Source organism: Microtus oregoni, unplaced genomic scaffold, assembly GCF_018167655.1.
Source record: "Microtus oregoni isolate MIOR12 unplaced genomic scaffold, Mior012 000059F_ref0000304, whole genome shotgun sequence".
Taxonomy (NCBI): Eukaryota; Metazoa; Chordata; class Mammalia; order Rodentia; family Cricetidae; genus Microtus; species Microtus oregoni.
The window spans coordinates 9974695-9999178 of NW_024543835.1; positions in this window are offsets into that span (position 1 = coordinate 9974695).

Genomic DNA, 24484 nt, shown 5'->3' on the forward strand with positions numbered 1-24484 from the left:
TTCCGGTTCCTCCCTTTGTGTTTCCTTAGACATCTGATTAGAGCCCGGAAGTGAGGACATCCTCACCTTTCAGTCCCTCCCTTTATGTTGCCATAGACTTCTGAACAGAGGGCAGAACTGATATAATCCTCACCTTCCGGTCCCTCCCCTTCTGTTTACTTAGACTTCTGATTAGAGCCCTGAAGTGAGTCATTCTCACCTCGGGTCCCTCCCCTTCTGTTTACTTAGACTTCTGATTAGTGCCAGGAAGTGAGGTCATCCTCACTTTCTGGCCTCTCCCTTTATGTTCCCATAGATTACTGAACAGAGCCCAGAACTGATATTATCCTCACCTCCGGTCCCTCCCTGTCTGTTTCCTTAGACTTCTTATTAGAGCCCTGAAGTGAGGTCATCCTTACCTTCCAGTCCCTCCCCGTCTGTTTCCTTAGACTTCTTATTACAGCCTGGAAGTGAGGTCATCCTCACCTTCCGGTCCCTCCCCTTATGTTCCTGTAGACTTCTGAACAGAGCCCGGAACAGATATAATCCTCTGATCAGAGCGGGGAACTGATATTATCCTCACCTTCCGGTTCCTCCCTTTGTGTTTCCTTAGACATCTGATTAGAGCCCGGAAGTGAGGTCATCCTCACCTTCTGGCCCCTCCCCTTATGTTCCCATAGACTTCTGAACAGAGGCCAAAACTGATATAATCCTCACCTTCCGGTCCCTCCCCTTCTGTTTACTTAGACTTCTGATTAGAGCCCTGAAGTGAGGTCATTCTCACCTTCCTGTCACTCCCTGTCTGGTTTCTTAGACTTCTGAATAGAGCCCCGAAGTGAGGTCATCCTCACTTTCTGGCCCCTCCCCTAATGTTCCCATAGATTTCTGAACAGAGCCCGGAACTGATATAATCCTCTGATCACAGCCGGGAACTGATATTATCCTCACCTTCCGGTCCCTCCCTGTCTGTTTCCTTAGACTTCTGATTAGAGTCCGGAAGTGAGGTAATCCTCACCTTCTGACTGCTCCCCTTATGTTCCCATAGACTTCTGAACAGAGCCAGGAACTGATATAATCCTCTGAACAGAGCCGGGAACTGATATAATTTTCACCTTCCTGTCCCTCCCTGTCTGTTTCCTTTGACTTCTGATTAGATCCCAGAAGTGAGCTAATCCGCACCTTCTGGCCCCTCCCCTTTTGTTCCCCTAGACTTCTGAACAGAGCCGGGAAGTGATATAATCCTCTGATCAGAGCCTGGAACTGATATTACCCTTACCTTCTGGTCCCTCTCCTTCTGTTCCCTTAGGTTTCTGATTAGAGCCCGGAAGTTAGGTAATCCTCACCTTCTGGCCCCTCCCCTTATGTTCCCATAAAATTCTGAACAGAGCTGGGAACTGATATAAATCTGTGATCAGAGTGGAGAACTGATATTATCCCCTCCTTCCGACCCCACCCCTTATGTCCCTGTAGACTTCTGTAGAGAGCCTGGAAGTGAGGTCATCATTACCTTCTAGCCCCTCCCCTTCTGTTCCCATAGACTGCTGATCAGAGCCCAGAAGTGATATTATCCTAACCTTCCGGCCTTTCCCTCCTGTTCCAGTACACTTTTGATCAGATCCTGGAACTGATATAGTCCTCTGAACAGATCCTGTAACAAATATTATCCTCCCCTTCTGGCCCCTCCCCTTCTGTTCCCTCAGACTTCTGATCAGAGCCAACTAGTGATATTATCCTCACCTTCTGGCCCTCACTTTATGTTCTTCTAGTCTGCTGATAAGAGCCCAGAAGTGATACTATCCTAACCTTCCGGCCTTTCCCTCCTGTTCCAGTACACTTTTGATCAGATCCTGGAACTGATACAGTTCTCTGAACAGATCCTGGAACTAATATTATCCTCCCCTTCTGGCACCTCCCCTTCTGTTCCCTCAGACTTCTGATCAGAGCCAACTAGTGACATTATCCTCACCATCTTGCCCTTCTTCTGTTGCCATAGACTGCTGATCAGAGCCAGGTAGTGATATTATCTTTAACGTCTGGCCCCTCCCATTTTATTTTTATGTATCTCTAAATACAAGCTGGAAGTGATTTAATAGGCAACTCTCTTCCTTCCCATTTTGTTCCTCCCATTCTATTTTTCTTGATGTGTGAATCGAACTCAGCAATGAAGTAATCTGCAACTGTGTTCCTGCTTATTTTGTTACTGCAGAACTCTGATTAGGGACTCATGCAATCTTCAACTTCACATTTCTCCTCTTCTGTTCCTGTGTACCTCTGAGCACAAAATGGATTTGAAGTATCTTCACCTTCACATCCTTCCCATTCTTTTCCTGTGTTTCTGTAAATAAAGCTCCATGGATGTTGATCTGCTTTCTTTTGTTCTATAGGAGGGAGTTTCCTGATGCTTGTGTTCTCTAGCTAGTTATCATTCATTCTTATTTAGCCCTTTCCCATCGCCTCTATTTGTCTTGCTTCTCTTCAATACTGTTAGTTTTCCTTTGTTTTTTTTCCCCATCTCATCTCTGCCCCTTCTCTCTGTTCACCTATGGCTGTTTCTATTTCAGCGTTCTGATCTCCCCTTTCTACCACTCCCTTCCTCTCACTTCCCTTGTCTCTTGTTTCCTACTCCCTACCTACCTCTCACCTCTTTTAGCCTAGTGACTCTTCCCTTTGCCACTTCTCCCAGATTTTTCTTTCCCTACCACTCCTTAACTTCTCTCCTCCTCTCCTCTAAAATCCCTGACTCCCCTACATACTTCCTTCACTTGCTTTTACCTAATCTTTCCTCCTCTCCTCCACTCTCCCCTCTTTACTCATCTCCCTACTTGTTTTGCCTTCCCTTTCCTACCCTCCCCTTCTCTTTTTTCCTAATATTCCTTTCCTCTTCCCTCCTCCTCTCCTTCGTTTCCATTCTCCTCCCTTAACCACATGTAATTACCTACATGTCTCCTTATGTGGTCTCCCTTCTCCTATACCCACCTTGCCCTACTTCACTCATTTCTTCCTTTCTCTTCCCCTCTCCACCTATTTCACCTTTACTTTTTACTTCCATCCCCACTCTTCTTCACCTCTCTCCCCTTTGTATCCTTTACCCTCCCCACCTAAAACTCCACCCCTTTTTCCTTTCCTTTATCCTCTTTTTTCTTGTTCTACCCTACCCCCTTTCTCACTCTCCACTAACTACCATTCCACTGCCTCATATTGCTATGTGCTCAGACTACCCTGGGTTTTTCTAATTTTATACAGTTGGCCTTGAACTCTCAATACTCTAGATTTCTGGTATAGCTCATGTACAGCCAATCTTGTTTGTTCACATATAGTAAAAAAAAAATAAGCTTTGTCAAGGAGTTTTATAATGAGGAAATTCTTTGATTGTAGCATATGGTAGACTTAAACTGACAGTCTACCTCTGTTTCATGAGTTCCAGAATTACAGGTGTGTAACATCATACTTAAATCTCATTAACTTTTTAACCTTCATTGTAGGTGCTCAAGTAATTCCCTTTGTTATGATTTTTGGCACTGAGACCGCTGATATGAAACATTCGTATGATTCATCCACCTATGCCTATCTGGCCTGGATAATAAAGGTAGTTCAGGGTAGAGACAGGACAGGAGAATGAGTGTAATATATTTTGAAATATGGCTCTTTTCTATCCTCATTTTTTTCTATTTTCATCTTTTCTTTCCCCATTTCAGTTCTTTATACTAGGCATGGAAATTAAACGTTTTCTCAGATGAAATCGTCCATTTCCTCTAGCCATGGCCCCACAGACTCTCTAAGGGATAAAAGAGGGAGCTCCTTAGCCTGACAAGTATGTCTAGGTCCTCTGATCGCTGACATAATGGAATTTCTGAAATAACCACTCAGAAACTGTATTAATTAAATCACTGTTTGGTCTATTAGTTATAGCTTCTTATTGGCTATGAAACTAGCCCATCTCCATTAATCTGTGTACTGCCACATGGCTGTGGCTCACCGGGTAATGTTCTGGTGCATCTGTTCCCAGCAGATGGCATATCCTGACTCTGCCTTATTTCTCCCGGCATTCAGTTTATTTTCCCCCACCTACCTCTTATTCTTCTCTGCGAAGGCCAAAGACAGTTTCTTTATTAACCAACGGTATTCACAGCATACAGAGGGGAATCCCCCTTCAGGTCCCTATTGTAGGTTAAAGAATTTGGTGACTGGGTGATATTGGTGATTGCTGTTCTTCTCTGGTAGTGTGCAGAGTACCTTCTAGAATCATGGATTCTAGTCAGTAGCAGTGACTGTATGCTGTGAATACCACTATTTAATAAAGAAGCTCTTTGTGCCTATTCAATACAGAATAGGACAAGGTGAAAATTCCAAGCAGATAGAGGAAGAGAGAGTAGGCAGAGTCAAAGGGAGATGCCCAGTAGACGCTGGAGAAGAAAGACATGAGCCATCAGCCAGAACCTAGCTTCCTGGTAAAGTATAAAATAATAGAAATGGGTCAATTTAAGATATAAGAGCTAGCTAAGAATATGTGAGAGTCATTGGCCAAGCAATGTCACAATTAATATAGTTTCAGTGTAATTATTTTGGGTCTGGGTGGTTGGGAATAGACAAGCAACCTCCACTAACAGGTGGAGTTTCTATTTGGGGACAATCTTGGCTTCTCCATGCTCAATGTATTAAGTAAGTGGAATCTTCAGCAATGGGGCCTTACTACCAGGTTTTAAAGAGTAACAGGTACCTTTGGCAATAGCCTATGATGTTTGAGAGAACCTGTGGGACTCTTCTTGTGAATAGTTCAACAACGTGTATTCCATTTCTGGCACTGAATGTTTTACATGATAGCATAAAATGTCTAGTTGGGACATTGTCTCCCCTATAATATGAAAACTGCATTTACATTCTTTTCACATATGTATATATTTTAGGACACTTCTATAGTAGTAGGTTTCCACATGGTTTTTAAAAAGGCCTTTGTGTTAAAAGAACTGCCCATTTTCCCTCCTTTACCCTATTTTCTGACCCCCTTCACTATTTACCCTTCCTATTCTAGTTTCCTATTTAAATCTTTATAATACTATATTTTATTTTCTCTATCTTGGAAAATTCCCTCCTGCCCCTGGTCATTTACTGTGTACCTAACCTTTGTAGTTATTTGGATTGAGGCACATATATTTAAAGCTTAAAAGCTAACATCCACATATAAGAGAAAACATGCTATATTTTCTTTTGCTATCAGGGTTACCATACTCAGAATGATTGATTCTAGTTCCATTCAGTTCTCTGAAAATTCCATAATTTCATTTTTCCATTGTGTAACTGTGTGTATGTGTATAATTTCAGTTTGGTGGATTTCTACACTGTTTCTAATTTGTTGCTTTTATGAATAGATTAGCAATGCATATGAATGAGCAGTGTCTCTGTAGTAAAATATAGTCCTTTGTGTATATGAACAAGAGTGGTATAGCTGTATCTTGAGGTAGACCAATTTTCAGTTTTTTCAGGAACCTCCACACTGGGTTCTATAGCAGCCACTAAACATGTTGCTTTTTTATGTGTATGTTTGAATGGCTACATGTATATGTGCAAACCATGTACATACATGGTAACCTCAAAGGCTAGAAGAGGGTGCCAGATGACCTGGAACTGGAGTTATTTGTTTTTGTTATCCACCCAATGTAGAAGTCGGGAACCAAACCTGGATCATCTGTGAGAGCAGCAAGTACTCTAAATAACTGAACTATCTCTTTAGCCCCTCATTTTTGTATTTTTCACACTGTCATTTAAAATGTGGAATCATTTCTTTACTGTGAGGTTACATTAGCTTTCCATTCAACCCAATGCTAAGTCATAAAAAAAGATTTGTGAATTTTTTAATACTAAAACTGCGTAGTATTTTATGTGGAAAAGATAATTGGTAAGATTATTTGAAGCATAGTAACTCTTTACATAAAAGTACACGTGGTATGGGAGAATTGTCTGTATTCTCTCAATCATTTTATAAATAAACACTGATTGGCCAGGCAGGAAATATGGGCAAGAAAGCCAGACAGGAAGTAGAAATGATGTAATGAGAACAGGAGAGTTCTGGGAAGGAGGAAGCTGATTCCTCCCACTCCTGCCCAGACCACCAAAGCAGCAGGATGTGAGCTGCCCCAATGAAAAAAGGTACTGAGCCACATGGCTAACATAGATTTGAAAAATGGGTTAATCAAGATGTGAGAGTTAGCCAGTGAGAGGTTAGAGCTAATGGGCAAATCAGCTTTATGACTTATAGAGATCTATGTATGATTTTTCTCTGGGACTAAACAGCTGGGGAACTGGGCAGGACAAAACCCACAACAACAAACAAGCAGGCCTCGCCCCTCCATGTTATAGATTGGCACCCACGTGGATAACTGCATCCACAGTAACCCTGAGAAAGCTTGGGAAAGACTAGATTAAAACATTTCAGTTTTCAGCTGTAGCAGGAAAAAAGCTGCTGTTTTAAAATACCGGCTTTCTGGGCCTTCCTGCCAGGGAAAACTCTGACTCTTTCAAGCAGGCTGTCCGGAATATGGAGCTATGGATACATTGTTACAGCTTGCTTCCTGGCAAGAAAACAGCCATAGGAGCTTTTGACTGTTGTTTATGGACAAAGCATTGCAACTTGCTTGCTGGCAAAGACCTTAAAACTCCATAGAGTTGTGCCAAAAAACTTGTCTACATTCCTAACAAATTAAAGGCCCATATGGTCAGAAAAAGAGAGATATACAGTAAAGAAAAATTAAAAAAAAAACCTCTTAATGGTTTACAGTGTGTTAAAAATTTATACAGGCTAAAGGTCAAAGTTCACAGAGAAAGAAAGAAAGAAAGAAAGAAGAAAGAAAGAAAGAAAGAAAGAAAGAGAAAGAGAGTAGCCTGGGAGGCAGAGACAAATGGATCTCTATGAGTTCAAAGATAGCCTGGTTTACAGAGGGAATTCCAGGACAAAGATATACAGAGAACCTGTCTCAAAAAGCCAAAAGTTAAAAGTAAAAATAAAAGAAATAGAGGTTAAAATAAAGCCACGTAAAGATGGAAAATATACAGAGAATCTTGATACTGTATGTTATTATGCTCTCTTTAAATTGTTTGAATGCTGAGGAAGGAGCAACAGCTGCTAAAAGATGTTTGCTTATAAATGCGGCTGAATTAATCCAAGATTGGTATTTTGAAAACATCTTGGTTTCAAAATTGAAGTCAAAAGTTATGTTACTTTGGAGAAGAGATTTTACTTTTGTTTCCACAGAAAATGAGAGGCTGTGGATTTATTCAGAATTAAGAAAAATCCAGTTTGATCAAGGAAGACCACCTGAGAAGTCTCCAGTAGGAACAGATGGCCCAGATGTCTGAGTTCTTCATCCAGAACGGGTTCAAGACTGCTGCCTGAGATGATCAAGACTCACAGGATACTTCAGTTAAGACTTGATCATAATTCTAAATTTTCTTAGGTCCCCATAAGATTAACAGCACCCCCATCCAGCTGGAAGAAGCCTGGAATACTAAGCCCACATTCCCAAAAAGTGGACTATGGGTATTTTCCTTTGTTTTTTTGCTTTTTTTTTAAGAGGGGAAGTGGTGCGGGAGAATTGTCTGTATTCTGTCAACCATTTTATAAATAAACACTGATTGGCCAGGCAGGAAGTATAGGCCAGAAAACCAGCCAAGAAGTAGAAATGATGTAATGAGAACAGGAGAATTCTTGGAAGGAGGAAATTGATTTCTCCCACTCCTGCCCAGACCACCAAAGCAGCAGGATGTGATCTGCCCCAATGAAAAAAGGTACTGAGCCACATGGCTATCATAGATCAAAAAAAATGGGTTAATCAAGATGTGAGAGTTAGCTATTGAGAGGCTATAGCTAATGGGCCAATCATCTTTATAACTTATGAAGACCTATGTGTGATTTTTCTCTGGGACTAAACAGCTGGGAAACTGGTCAGGACAAAACCCACAACAACAAACAAGCAGGCCTGGCCCCTGTATGTTAAAACACCCACTAAAAAATTTACTTATGCCAATAGAACATCCCCATTGTCTTAGTGTGTGGGCGCATCCCTCGTGTTCCTGAGTTCCTTGCTCGTGCTCCATCTCCTTCTGCTCCTGATTTGGACCTTGAGATTTCTGTCCGGTGCTCCCATGTGGGTCTCTGTCTCTGTCTCCTTTCATTGCCTGATGAAGGTTAATATTCATGAGGATGCCTATGTGTTTGTCTTTGGATTCACCTTCTTATTTAGCTTCTCTAGGAACATGAATTATAAGCTCAATGTCCTTTATTTATGGCTAGAAACCAAATATGAGTGAGTACATCCCATGTTCCTCTTTTTGGGTCTGGCTTACCTCACTCAGGATAGTGTTTTCTATTTCCATCCATTTGTATGCAAAATTCAAGAAGTCCTTGTTTTTTACTGCTGAGTAATACTCAAGTCCAGCTGGCCTAGGTCTGAAAAAGCATGGGATAAATCCGGACTAGCTGAACATAGCAGACAATGAGGAATACTGAGAATTCAAGAACAATCGCAGTGGGTTTTTGATCCTACTGCACGTACTGGCTTTGTGGGATCCTAGGCAGTTTGGATGCTCACCTTATGAGACGTGGATAGAGGTGGGCAGTCCTTGGGCTTCCTGGAACCCTGATTGCTCTTCGAGCACATGAGGGAGGGGGACTTGATTGGGGGAGGGGGAGGGAAATGGGAAGAGGTTGCGGGGACGAGGCAGAAATCCTTAATAAGAATATAAATTAAAAAAAAACAAAAACAAACATAAAAAAGGATGAATCTGTGGAACAATTAACTAGATTAGAGGGCTTTGAAATAAACTGCTGCATGTGTGATCAGAAAAAAAAAGAAATATTGGAAAGCTATCAAAACCTGCCTTTCACATTATGAGCTGGATTAATATTGTCTAAACTGGGGTTATTCTTGCTTAAGTGAGAAATAAATCAGAATTTTTTAATAAAAAAAATTACTTATTTAAGCCGAAAAAAACAGTTATTTTTGTCCTCCATCTAATTAATAAAGCCATTTTTCCTAAACAGGATGTGAAAACTGTGTCTCATGCTACCCCAACTAGATGAGGGATGAGCTGCTGAGCATGGCCTTGTCATGAAAGCTAGAATTGTTAAAAACACCCAGAAAATCTGTAGCTCTCTTTGCTATTCTTTCTGCCTGATTACTCAAATTTTCTCATAAGGTATTATAGAACACAAAAGGTATGATTTTACTAGTTTTAGGTGAAGCCATACTGATACTAATCTTGGATGTTTCAGTTTTAGTTCTGGGACCTCAAACAGACTCATAGCCTAAAGGATCAGCACTGAATACTTGATAGTCACCAGGTATGTTTTGGCAGCAAATCTTTGCTAATTAGCTTTTGGGTTCTCAAAGAAAGTGTTTCTTCCCACCAAAGAACATGTGATGCCAGCACTTGGGTCATAGAAAGACAAGAATTTCTACTTCTAGGCAAACTTGAACTATTTGGTGAGACTATGGACAAAAAGGTGTAAGTTGTAAGAAAAAAAATATTTTTAAAGGGTTAATATTGTACAATAAGAGATAAATATTTTCGTTGTTTAAAATTCTGGTATTTGAAGAGTAATAGTTAAGAACAGTTTCCTTAATAAAGCCAGCATTATTGGTGGTTTTTATTAAGTATATTTGGAATATGTGAAATAAGATAAAACTAGTGAAACACATAAGAATTACAAAAGTTAACATGCCTCCCATTTTGGATTCAAAAAAAGTAAAAAAACAAACCTTCCCAATTTAATTCACAAAGACAAAATATACTTTTATTCTTAACACAAAATAGTAAGTGTGTAAACCGGAGATTTAGAAACACCCAGAAAGTATATAAACTATCTAGTAAAAATGAAATATGTGAAAAATCATAGAGAGGAAAAATAAGATATAAGATGTAAGAGAGAAAGAGAGAGGGGGGAATGTCTAGTATATCATATAAAGAAAAATTTGGAGATAGACATTCATGACAAAGAAGATACTACCATGGAATTACAATGTTCAGTCAGGATTTTGTGACAGAGGTTATCCACTCTAGTGAGAACAGAATGGAATGTAACTTTCAGAGAAAAAATACAGGGCACATAACATCCTGTCTGGGCACTGGGTCGGAATCCTCGGGGCACCCAAGCAGGCGGGAGTTCCTTTGTTTCTATAGCCTCCCTGCACCAAGCAGGGTAGGTGCTTTGTTTGCGAGCTGCCCAACCAGCACGGAGGCCTGATCTCAGTGACAGGAGAGGGAGCATTGGGGTGTGTTTTTGGCCCCACGGTGACAGTCTGGGACAGGGAGCTCAGAGGTTCCTTGGCCCCCTATCCTTCTTGGGCTCTCTGCAGGGCCTCTACTCCCTGCATACTGCCTCTTTCTTACTAGCCCAGCCAGCTTCCATCCAGAACCCTCCCCACTTCGGCCCCACCACCCTCTTTCGACACATAACATCACCCAGCCCAGCCTGTCTGGGCACTGGGTCTGAATCCTCGGGGCTCCCAAGTGGGCGGGAGTTCCTTTGTTTCTATAGCCTGCCTGCACCAAGCAGGGTAGGTGCTTTGTTTGCGAGCTGCCCAACCAGCATGGAGGCCTGATCTCGGCGCCAGGAGACCCAGCATTGGGGTGAGTTTCTGGCTCCCCCGGCGCCAGCCTGGGACGGGGAGCTCAGAGGTTCCTTGGTCCCCTATCCTTCTTGGGCTCTCTGCAGGGCCTCTATTCCCTGCATACCGCCTCTTTCTTTCTAGCCCACCCAGCTTCCATCCAGAACCCTCCCCACTTCGGCCCCGCCGCCCTCTTTCGACAAATAACATCACCCAGCCCAGCCTGTCAGGGCACTGGGTCCGAATCCTAGGGGCTCCCAAGCGGGCAGGAGTTCCTTTGTTTCTATGGCCTGCCTGCAACAAGCAGGGTAGGCGCTTTGTTTACGACTTGCCCAGCCAGCACGGAGGCCTGATCTCGGCGCCAGGAGAGCCAGCTTTGGGGTGAGTTTCTGGCCCCGTGGCGCCAGCCTGGGATGGAGATCTCAGAGGTTCCTTGGCCCCTTATCCTCCTTGGGCTCTCTGCAGGGCCTCTACTCCCTGCATACTGCCTCTTTCTTCCTAGCCCACCCAGCTTCCATCCAGAACCCTCCCCACTTTGGCCCGACCACCCTCTTTTGGCACATAACATCACCCAGCCAGCCTGTTGGGCACTGGGTTCGAATCCTCCGGACACCCAAGCGGGCGGGAGTTCCTTTGTTTCTATAGCCTCCTGCACCAAGCAGGGTAGGTGCTTTGTTTGCGAGCTGCCCAACCAGCACGGAGACCTGATCTCAGCGCCAGAGAGAGCCAGAATTGGGGAGAGCCAGCGTTGGGTAGAGCCAGTGGTGCGTAGACAAGGAGACCTGATCCGGTAAAAGAGATTCCATACGGGAGCATTTGGAAGAAGAGATGGGCAGAAGCCAACAACCAAGCTGAAAAGCAACATGAAGCCACCAGAAACCTGCAACCTCACAATGGGAGGACATGAACATCTTAATCAAGAAGAAGTAGAAAAGATTGACTTCATTAAAGTGATTGACGCCCTTAAACTCCATGTAAAAAACACCTTTATAGAAATGGATGAGAAATATAACAGAAAGTTTGAAGAATTGAATAAATCATTGAATGATACCCTAGAAAACCAAGGAAAAACAATCAAACAGACAATGGAAACAGTTCAACACTGGAAAACTGAAATGGAGGCAAAAAAGAAAACACAGAGGGCCGGCTGGACATGGAAAATTTAAGTAAACAAACAGAGTCTACAGAAACAAGCATAACCATCAGAATACAAGAGTTAGAAGAAAGAATCTCAGATTCTGAAGATACCATAGAGAAAATAAACACACTGATCAAAGAAAACAGCAAGTCCAACAAACTCTCATCACAAAACATTCAGGAAGTATGGGACACAATAAAAAGACCAAACCTAAGAATAATAGGAGTAGAAGAAGGAGAAGAAGTGCACCTTCATGGTCCAGAAAATATATTTAATAAAATTATAGAAGAAAATTTTCCCAACCTAAAGAAAGATATACCTATGAAGGTTCAAGAAGCATACAGAACACCGAATAGGCTGGATCAAAAAAAAAAAAATCCCCTCGCCATATAATTATCAAAACACAAAGCATACAGAATAAGGAAAGAATATTAAGAGCTGCAAAGGAAAAAGGCCAAATTACTTATAAAGGTAAAACTATCAGACTTACACCTGACTTCTCCATGGAAACCATGAAAGCCAGAAGGTCCTGGATAGATGTACTGCAGAAACTGAGAGACCATGGATGCAAGCCCAGATTACTATACCCAGCCAAGCTTTCGTTCACTATAAATGGAGAAAATAAAATTTTCCAGGACAAAAACAAATTTAAACAATACGTAGCCACAAATCCAGCCTTACAGAAAGTAATAGAAGGAAAATCGCAAACCAAGGAGTCCAACAATGACCACAATAACTCAGACATCTAGAGACCCTTCGCCAACACAAATCAAAGAAGGGAAACACACAAACTCTACAACTACAAAAATGACCGAAGTTAACAACCACCGGTCATTAATATCACTTAATGTCAATGGACTCAACTCACCTATAAAAAGGCACAGGCTAAGAGATTGGATACGAAAACAGGATCCAAAATTCTGCTGTTTACCAGAAACACACCTCAACCACAAAGACAGGCACCTACTCAGAATAAAAGGCTGGGAAAAGGCTTATCAAGCAAATGGACCTAAGAAACAAGCAGGTGTGGCCATACTAATCTCTAACAAAGTTGACTTCAAACTTAAATCAATCAGAAGAGATGGAGAGGGGCATTTTATACTCATAACAGGAACAATTCATCAGGATGAAGTCTCAATCCTGAACATCTATGCCCCTAATATAAAAGCACCCACGTACATAAAAGAAACATTGCTAAAACTCAAGGCAGCCATCACACCTCACACACTAATAATAGGAGACTTCAACACTCCTCTCTCACCAATGGACAGGTCAATCAGACAGAAACCTAATAGAGAAATAAGAGAATTAATGGAGGTAATGAATCAAATGGACTTAACAGTCATCTATAGAACATTCCACCCAAATAGGAAAGAATATACCTTCTTCTCTGCAGCTCATGGAACCTTCTCAAAAATCGACCACATGGTCGGTAACAAAGCAAACATCCACAGTTACAAAAAAATATTAGTAACCACCTGTGTCTTATCAGATCACCATGGATTAAAGTTAGAATTGAACAACAATGCCACCCCCAGAAAGCCTACAAATTCCTGGAAACTGAACAGTCAACTACTGAACCATACCTGGATTAAGGAAGAAATTAAGAAAGAAATTAAAGTCTTCCTGGAATTCAATGAAAATAAAGAAACAACATACTTAAATTCATGGGACACTATGAAAGCAGTGCTAAGAGGAAAGTTCATAGCACTAAGTGCCCACTTAAAGAAAACAGAGAAAGCTCACATTGGAGACTTAACAGCCCACCTGGAAGCTCTAGAAAAAAAAAGAAGCAGACTCACCTAGGAGGAGTAGAATACTGGAAATAATCAAACGGAGGGCGGAAATCAACAAAATAGAAACACAGAAAACAATACAAAGAATCAATGAAACCAAAAGCTGGTTCCTGTAGAAAATCAACAAGATTGACAAACGCCTATCCAACCTAATCAAACGGCAGAGAGAGAATTTGCAAATTAATAAGATCAGAAATGAAAAGGGGCACATAACCACAGACACAGAGGAAATTCAGAGAATCATTAGATCTAACTACAAAAGCCTATATGCCACAAAACTGGAAAATGTAAAGGAAATGGACACTTTTTTAGATAAATACCATATACCAAAGTTAAACCAGGACCAGGTGAACAATCTAAATAGACCTGTTAGTCGTGAAGAATAAGAAGAGGTTGTCCTCTTGGCTAAGGGAAGTAGACAAAATTGCCGGGGAGAAAATTGGGATCTTGGGGGTGGGGTGGTGTTGCGGGAGGTCCTCCCACTCCTCCAGCCTATCACCGCTGAGGTACCAGCCCACTGGGGCGTGGTTTCTCTCCCTTTAAAAAAGCGGCCACTTCCCTCTTCTCTCTCTCTTTACTTCCTGCTCCGCCTGCGACTAGACTCCTTTCCTGGTTGCGAAGAGGGCTGTTGCCTGGGACAGTGATCTGTAAGTTTTTTCCCCTTTAAATAAATACCACCCTAATAATCATAACCCCGAATTGGTGTGGCATTGTTTGTGACTTACGCCTTCATTTTGGCGCCCAACATTTGGTTTTAGAACCTCTCCTTTCCCCACTCGCAGCCGCGAGTTCGGCTTGGCGGCCCCAAGTTCGGCTTGGCGGCTGCGGGCTTGGCGGGTGCAAGTTCAGCTTGGCGGCCGCGGGCTTGGCGGGCTCTAGTTCGGCTTGGCGGGAGCCCTCACCTTCCACAGCCGCCAGAGGCCTTGGACTCCCCACGTGGATTTAAACTCCACAGGCCCGCGTAGTCTCTGGCTGTGTGGTTTGCTCTTTTCTGAGTCATTTTTAAATCTCCCTTGCAAGTACAGCTCTTAAGTGGCACGAACCAGAGCACGTGGTTGCTGAAAGCTGCAACCCCTCAGGGTGACTTGTTCCGTCTCAGGAATTGATTTAATTAGATTTATTTTGTTGAGAAACTTGCATTTTCCAGTTTTTAACATCTACTAAGGCACTGAAACAGGACCATGTTTTCACCGCGACTCTGCAACAGCGCCACCTGCTGGATAATAGGTAATATTGCAGTTTTTGTTTCTAACGCAAATTTTACTGCTTTGTTTTCACTAATACAATGGATTAGTAAATTTATATTTACTAATACAATGAATTACATCATACAAGGTTTATATGATTATGGGGATACCTTAATTTGCTTGTTACTAGCCTTCAGTTTTCTTTTCCATATTCTATCATTAAGGAAGAATATGGCACTCCTAAGAATGATAGAATCTTTACGAACTAATAATGAACAACTAATTGACAGGATTAAAATTATTGAAAATCAGAGGTTATCTGAACAAGTGGATACTATGACAGACAAAATTGATTCCATATCCAAGGGTATTAGAAAGTTACCTGAAAGGGTTCAGGCTGTTGAATTTGACGTTCAGACTTTATCACAAAGTTTTGATAAGGTAACAGACAGAATGTACCTCCAAGATGGGAATCTACATGATATACAAGAAAAGTTTAAGGAGGACATGTTATCTTTGAAGGAAAAAATTAAAGCTTTGGAATCACAGGTGCAGAATGGGGACCAAAAAATTGATACCTCAGTGAAATCACTGGAAATATATACAGGTCAGGAGATTCAGGATTTAAGAGAGACAATGATAAAAAGATTTGAAAAGATTGGGGAAATTATTGCAGCTGGTGAACAGAGTAAGGAGGCACAAGGACAGGATACAAGGCCTCCACCAGCTATTAGAACTGGCTTACCCAGGGTTCTAGCGACATACCCTATACTTAATTCTGAAAAAGCATCAACTTCTAAAGGCTCAAAGGGAGTCAGAGAAGCTAGATGGACGCCAATAGCAATGAATGATCTGAAAGAAATTAAGCAAGCTGTTGTTAATTTTGGCTTGCACAATGCATATGTAAAGGAAATGATAAGGACTTGGGCTTCTAATGCTAGAGCTACTCCCCATAATTTCCATCAGTTAGTGTCTGCAGTTTTAGATAATGGACCTTCCTTGATGTTCGGAATTTATTTCAGAGAAGAATCCAAACATATGGAACAGCAAGGAAGAGCAAAAGGTATTGAGGTTTCCCAAGATCAAATTCTTGGTGCAGGAGAATATGCTGATCCACAGGTCCAAGCTCTTTATGACGATGAAGTACTGTGTCTATGTCACCAAGCAGCTTTAAATGCTTGGAATAGGATACAAGATCCAGCAAAAAGGGTTGAATCATATACCAGAATTAGGCAGGGACAGAGAGAACCCTTTATTGACTTTTTGCAAAGATTAATTAAGGCTCTGGACATAGGGGTAACAGACCCAGAAGCTAGACGAATACTTCTTGAATCTCTAGCTTTTGAGAATGCAAACATAGAATGCAAAAAGATAATTGGGCCTTTAAAGTCTAGATCAGCACCTATGGATGAATGGATTCAGCATACGATGAATGTTGAGACGTTTAGCTATAATGATGAATCTTGGGTAGGAGAAGCGATTTCCAAAGCAATGAGGAGACATCAAACTGCCAGGTGTTTTAATTGTGGTAAATTAGGACATTTGCAAAGGAATTGCAGGCAAAGAATTTCTAGGAATAATATCTCTTCTGGGAATGACAAAAATAGGAGACCTCGGCCTTCAGGTATATGTAGGAGATGCGGTAAAGGCAGGCATTGGTCCAACGAATGTAGGTCAACAACAGATAGACGGGGCAATCCGATATCATCGGGAAACTCCTTGGGGGGCCTCTCGCAGGCCCCCAAGCCAACAGTGGCCCAGTCATTCCCAGTCACAGTGGAGAACGTGCCTCACCAAAAAAATTAAAAGCTCCAATTTCTGCTGTAAAAAGTAATACTGGTCTAAATGAAGAATTACGTGTGGAGGATGAGTCAAAAAACCCAATAGGACAGAGTAAACGTATATTTTGGCAGACTTCTATTAATGATCAAAGACCAAAGCTAAGAGTCTGTATAAATGGCACTTTTATTGAAGGCTTATTAGACACAGGTGCGGATGTAAGTATCATTACCCCAGAATCTTGGCATCCGAATTGGCCTCTTCAAGAGGTAGATGTTCAGTTCCTAGGAATTGGAACCCTATCTCGTGTAAAACAAAGCACAAGATGGGTTGAATGCATAGGGCCCGAAGGGCAAATAGGAAGACTAAGGCCATATATAGCCAATATTGCCATAAATTTATGGGGCCGTGACCTGCTACAGCAATGGAATACCCAGATTAACATTCCTGTATTTCCAGGAACTCATAATTCTGGGAAGGATATGATGAGGTATTATGGAAAAAGGTCACCAGCCATTCAGGCTGTACAAGAACATACAGCAAATACCAAACCTTTAGAGGTACCAACGGCCCTACCTTTAAAATGGCTAACTGAGAAGCCAATATGGACCAAACAATGGCCTCTAGCTGAAGATAAACTACAGGCATTGGAACAGCTGGTGCAAGAGCAACTAGATGCTCACCATATTGAAGAATCAACCAGCCCTTGGAATTCTCCTGTGTTTGTTGTAAAAAAGAAATCTGGTAAATGGAGAATGGTGACAGATCTAAGAGCTGTCAACAAAGTAATTCAACCTATGGGCCCACTACAATCTGGAATTCCTTTGCCTTCTCTGTTACCAAAAGGATGGCCTCTTATAGTTATTGATTTGAAAGATTGTTTTTTCACTATACCGTTACAAGAAAAGGATAGAGAAAAATTTGCCTTCACAGTGCCTACTTATAATAATTCTCAGCCTAATAGGAGATATCAGTGGACTGTCCTCCCACAGGGTATGCTCAATAGTCCTACATTGTGCCAATATTTTGTAAGTAAGCCATTGGAAATAATTCGTAAACAATTCCCCAAGTCCATCATTTATCATTACATGGATGACATCTTATTATCTGATTCAAATAAAGATACTTTAGAAAGGATGTTTGAAGAAGTAAAGAAAGTCTTGCCTAGGTGGGGATTACAAATTGCCCCTGAAAAGATTCAAAGAGGAAATTCTATTAATTACCTAGGTTACAGAATAGGGTTAGAGAAAATTAAAACGCAAAAGGCACAAATTAGGAGAGACCGGTTAAAGACTCTTAATGACTTCCAAAGATTGTTAGGAGACATTTCCAGTCTACGACCAGCTGTTGGGATAACACCTGATCTAATAGTTCATTTAAACAAAACCTTAGATGGTGATAAAGATTTGAATAGTCCAAGAGAACTGACAGCTGAAGCAGAAAAGGAACTGACAATGATTGAGGAAAAATTACAGGAGGCACATGTGGATAGGGTGAACCCAAATCTTAGCTGCATCCTAGTCATATTGCCTTCCAGAATTTCTTCTACAGGGATTCTAATGCAGAGGGAAGATATTATTTTAGAGTGGATATTTATACCTAATAAACCAAGTAAAAAATTAAAAACTTATGTGGAAAAGGTCTCTGAATTAATTATAAAAGGTAAGCTGAGACTTCGTCAACTAGCAGGTATAGACCCAGCAGAAATTATAGTGCCTTTTACTACTGAAGAAATAAAAAAGTTATGGGAAGACAATGAACCGTGGCAAAGAGCTTGTGCTAACTTTTTGGGAGAAATTAATAGCAACTATCCCAAAAGTGATAGACTTAATCTCATAAAAAGAACTTCTTGGATTCTTCCTAGAAATGTACGTGATGCTCCAATAACTGGAGCCCGTACGTTCTATACTGATGCAAATAAATCAGGGAAAGCAGGTTACAAGTCAGATGAATTGAGTAAGGTGGAACAAAGCCCTTATAATTCTGTCCAGAAGGCAGAATTATATGCCATTCTTATGGTGCTAAGGGATTTTAAAGAACCTCTTAATATAGTTACAGATTCACAATATGCAGAAAGAGTTATCTTGCATATTGAAACCGCTGAATTTATACCAGATGACACAGAGTTGACTTCATTGTTTATCCAGGTACAAGACATAATCAGGAACAGGCTTTGTCCGATGTACATAACACACATCCGGTCCCATACAGGTCTGCCTGGTCCTCTAGCCCAAGGCAATGCTGAGATTGATCAATTATTGATTGGAAGTGTGTTCCAGGCCTCGGAATTTCATAAGAAGCATCATGTCAATAGTAAAGGCCTAAAAAAAGAATTTTCCATTACTTGGCAACAAACTAAGGACATTATAAAGAGATGCCCTACTTGTTCTTTCTATAATCAAACACCGTTGCCTGCAGGGAGTAACCCAAAGGGTACTAAGAGAAATGAAATCTGGCAGATGGATGTGTTCCACTTTATGGAATTTGGTAAATTAAAATATGTACACCACACCATAGACACGTATTCAGGTTTTCAATGGGCTACAGCCCTGAGCTCAGAAAAGGCTGATTCAGTAATCACACATTTATTGGAAGTTATGGCCATCATGGGTATACCTGCGCAAATAAAGACAGATAATGGTCCAGCATATGTATCTAAGAAAATGAAACGCTTTTTTGATTATTATAATATAAAACACATTACATGTATACCAAATAATCCTACAGGTCAGGCAGTTATAGAAAGATCAAATCGTACTATAAAGGATATGCTGAACAAACAGAAAGGGACTGAAAATACCCCCAGAAATAGATTACATAATGCTTTATTAACCTTGAATTTTCTTAACGCTAATGAGAAAGGAACGACAGCAGCAGAAAGACATTGGATAATGGAAAAGTCTGCTGAACTAAATCAACCGATTTATTTCAAAGATGTGCTGACCTCTCAGTGGAAGCCAGGAGATGTGCTACGTTGGGGAAGGGGTTTTGCTCTTGTTTCCACAGGAGAAGAAAAATTGTGGATACCATCAAAATTAATAAAGTTTCGATTTGAAGAGGAGAAACCTCTTGGAAAGGAGAAATGACAACTCATCCACAATGATGATATTCATACAGGTGGTAAGAAAAACATAGAATGGGGGCAGGGTTCTGTTCTTATCTCCACAGGAAAACACTCATCTTTGAGAAATTCAAGGGACCCTGGATGTTTGGATACTGACAGATGGAAAAATACCTGCCCAATAGGAAATATGAAGACAACTGAATGGATTGTGTAAGTAATATTAAACCATATTTCTAAATTTTTATAAAGCTGGTTTTGAAGTTGGACTTTGGCTCAGTCCCTCTCCAATTCCAAGCCTGTTAGTAAGAGAAAAACCCAGAGTTTCTGGAGTTTCTGTCTCATGTCAAGAGCCATGATATGGGACAGAAAGAAATATGAGTTTAGAAAACATCTTTGCTTTTCTTCATATCTATCATACTTTTCATTGAATATATCTATCATGTCTTTCATTGAATATATATATATATGTTTATATATGTCTATATGATTAATGTTTAAGTTTTTCATAATGAACAATGAGTTTTTCCTGAAGTGACATTTGAAGTTTCCAGGAAGAAGATGGGGCCCCATAACAACAACTCCACCTGGTTGATATGACGTCATGATACTGATAGCGCTACTACAAGACCTGCTTTTGGTACCAGCTGCACAAGACAGTTCCAACTTGGTTAGCTGAAATGGTGCACATCTTATACAACATTTTGGCCAGACCTGCACAAAATACTCAGAGACTATTGGCAATTTTAAAAGACATTGATCTTGAAATTTAACCATCATTTCACTTTCACAGGATCCCCCAGAAAGAACGTCGCCCCCATGACAGCTGGAAGTAATTCTAGAGGACGACGTCCCGTTTCCCAGTAAAACTTGCCCTTGGGTTTAGGGACATCATTTAGGGGTTGATTATAATTAGTACACGATTGAGGGTTGGGGGAGGAATTTTATACGCCCAGGGATCATTTTGAAAAAAAAAAAAAAGAGGGATGATGGGATAATAGATTTGTAATTGTGAGTTACTGTTTTTAGACAAATACATTGGTATAGATTCTTGTATATTGATACAAAGTTAAATTATATTGACTATTGTACGCATGCATGTTTCTACCTCTGTTTAAAACATTTTTTTATGTATTGACATATATTGTATTGATATATATATATATATATATATATTGTATATATTTACCATATTGCAGTGTACATTTCTACCTCTGATTAAGATACTTATATAATGATTGTGTATTGATATATATTTGCCTACTGCAATGTATATTTGTACATTGTTTATATTTGGAGGTCATTGTCCTCATTTGTTTCACAGTCGTTTATTGTCTTAGTCTTTAAGTTAGATAGATATTGAGAATTATATAGACTAATAGTCATCTAAGTTTGTCATTTATAATATACTAATCAGGTTCTTTAGATATATAGAGATTATACTCAGTATAGATAGATAATCTTCAACTTCTTCAAAGAGCTGTAGAAAATGGCCTTTAATCTAACTCAGAGTTTTGTGGTAGTGAGACACAATTGCTCCTGGCAACACCACTCTATTCCCGAGAGAATGTTGAGCACCAAAGACACTCCACCTGGAGCCTTTCTTTTTGGCAGAACTGGCGTTTGGGCAAAGAAATGCCCATACCTCAACAACTGACAAAGATACAGAGCATGCATCAATGGATAAAACAGGACTGTCATATCCTGCCAAGACAGGGTAAGATAGTTTTGAAAAGTTGCTTGCCTTAGAAAATGGTATGTCAGTTATGTTAGGCCTTAGCCAAAGTTGGTTGCTTCAACGCTGCTAATGTGACTTTGGGTGATTGCCCAGGTAGCTAGTTGTCTCTGTAATTTGTTGCATGTTTTGGAAGTTGTTTTACTGAACTTCCTAATTACCCAGGTAACATTATTTCCCTTCTCAGATCTTCGATGGGGTTGAAGACTATATAAATGTAGTTACTTTCTCTCATGACTTGGCCAAGTTATTTATTATACAAGACCTAAGCTAGTTAGAATAGGATATTTGTACTTATTGTATATAATTTCATAGTAGGTTTAGAACTCTCTTATTTAAACAAAAGGGGGAGGTGTTGCGGGAGGTCCTCCCACTCCTCCAGCCTATCACCGCTGAGGTACCAGCCCACTGGGGCGTGGTTTCTCTCCCTTTAAAAAAGCGGCCACTTCCCTCTTCTCTCTCTCTTCACTTCCTGCTCCGCCTGCGACTAGACTCCTTTCCTGGTTGCGAAGAGGGCTGTTGCCTGGGACAGTGATCTGTAAGTTTTTTCCCCTTTAAATAAATACCACCCTAATAATCATAACCCCGAATTGGTGTGGCATTGTTTGTGACTTACGCCTTCAGGGTGGGATGGGGGTAAGGGGAGATGGGGAGAGAAACGGGAGAAGGGGAGGAAGGGGGAACTTGGGGGAAAAGGAGGATTGGGATAAAGGAAGGTTGGATAGGGGAGCACGGAAGCACAATTCTTAGTTAAGGGAGCCACCTTAGGCTTGGCACGAGACTTGAACCTAGAGTGGCTCCCAGGTGCCCAAGCCGAGGTCCGCAGTTAGTTCCTTGGGCAGCTGAAGATAGGGAACCTGAAATGACCCTATCCTATAGCAATACTGACGAATATCTTGCATATCATCATAGAACCTTCATCTGGTGATGGATGGAGATAGAGACAGAGACCCACACTGGTGCACTGGACTGAGCTCCCTAGGTCCCAGTGAGGAGCGGAAGGAGGGAGAAGATGAACAAGGAAGTCAGGACCACGAGGGGTGCACCCACCCACTGAGACAGTGGAGCTGATCTATTGGGAGCTCACCAAGGCCAGCTGGACAGTGACTGAAAAAGCATGGGATAAAACAAGACTCTCTGAACATGGCGAACAATGAGGGCTGATGAGAAGCCAAGGATAATGGCAGGGGGTTTTGATCCTACGTAATGTGCTGGCTTTGTGGGAGCCTAGGTAGTTTGGATGTTCACCTTCCTAGATATGGACGGAGCAGGGAGGACCTAGGACTTACCACAGGGCAGGGAACCCTGACTGCTCTTTGGACTGGAGAGGGAGGGGGAGAGGAGTTGGGGCAGGGGGCAAAAGGTGGGAGGAGGGGGAGAAGGGTAGGAGGAGGGGGAGGCAAATGGGAGGCTGGGAGGAGGTAGAAACTTGTTTTTTTCTCCTTTTCTGAATTAAAAAAATGCAGTGTAGAGCTACCCAGCAGGTCAGGCTCCAGGAAGGGTTACATACTGGGAAGACCCTCGGGAAGGATGTTGTACTGTGCAAAGACTTAGAAGTGGACAGAAAACCAGCTCCTATGTCGTGTTAACGTTACAAACGCCATGGACCAAGAAAAGCAAAGCCTAGGGCCACTATACAAAAATTTTATAAAATCTATTCACTTGTCTTTTATAGACTTTTTTTCACTACTTTGACTACTAGTAGCATTTTGTTGTTTGAGAAACATTTTAGAATAGGGAGAGAGAAACAAATGAACTACAGGCAGAGGGTCTCTTCAAGTACGAGAAGTGAAAGAGTGCACCAGACTCTCTCTCTCTATACACACACACACACACACACACACACACACACACACACACACACACATATCATGGCTTTAGTCTTATGGTTCTATGTACTAATTTTCGAAAGAAAATTATAAGCTCAATATCCAGGAAGTGAGTCCAGTGTCAGTACTATCTGGTTGGAGTACACAACTAGGAACTATTGCTCAAACTTTGAAAAATCACAGGAGATTAATCTGCTTGTAGTACATCTTATTCTCGTGTCTTGAATGTCTTAGAACATATTTAATAGTCTCATGAAAATTATAGTACACAGGGATAAAGTAATGAATACAACCATGTACTATATTTCCTTTCTGTTGTTAGAAGCAGGGCCTGCCAGACTCCAGAAGATCCCGTGTGTTAGAAAATCTGTAGGAGGACAAGACTACCTTGACCTGAGAAGCTAGGCTGTTGATTCCAGAGATTCTATCCACATCTGGAGATATTCAGTTTAAATGAAAGGCAGTTTTTCCCAGTGGTCAGTGCTTTCTCTTGATGAAGCAAATTGCATATGGACACTGTTCTGTGCCCACATGCCTTCTGCCTTCTTTGGAGGAAGTGGAGTGCTGCTGCTAGGAGCCAACCTGTCTCTGTTATAGAAAGTCTTTTAAAAATTAAACATTTAAATGCCATAGTCTCAAGATTTCTGACCAGTTGAGGGCTATTTATTGGTTATAGATAAGTTATAAGTACTGTATAGAATCTGCCTGGAAAGCTGGGTCCAAGCTTGACTGTACTGACTCTCAACTTTTAACAGGTAAGATTTATACTTGTAAAAGAAATTAGAAAAATTTGCTTGTAATAGAATCTTAGTGGTAGAACTGACAATAGTAAAGGACAGCTTAATATATTTTAAATCACGGTTGGATTGCATATACAGTATTTTTGTAAGAGACTTAAAAGTACATACCAATTTAAAATATGAGACTTACTGTTTTTGTACTCAGAAATGAGATAACATTTATCAGTAAATCTCCCTACATTTACACCCAGTTGAATTACGTTTTATATACATAAAGTCAAATGAAAAGTGAGCAAAAGAAAGTTGGCTAGGGGCAGGACCTCACATGGAGAGCCTACTGCCAGAGCTCTTTGGCTAGGGACAGAACTTCTGGGTTCTCTCTTTGTTAAGTGCAAAGAAAATGGTGGCAGCCACGGTTTTCCACCTGGTGTGACTATTTACATTTAGCTGTCTGCTGGTAGAAAATAGAAATGTCAACCTATTTTCCATGGGTGGGGCAGAAATATATCCAAAGGGCTCCGGGCCCCAAAAAAGAATGCACTGCTCAATGAGTGCAGTGCTAGGGGAGAACTCGAGAAAGGGCAGCTGTCCAAGAGGTACTAGGCCAAAAAGGGAGCAGTATCTGAGGGGCCCCAAACC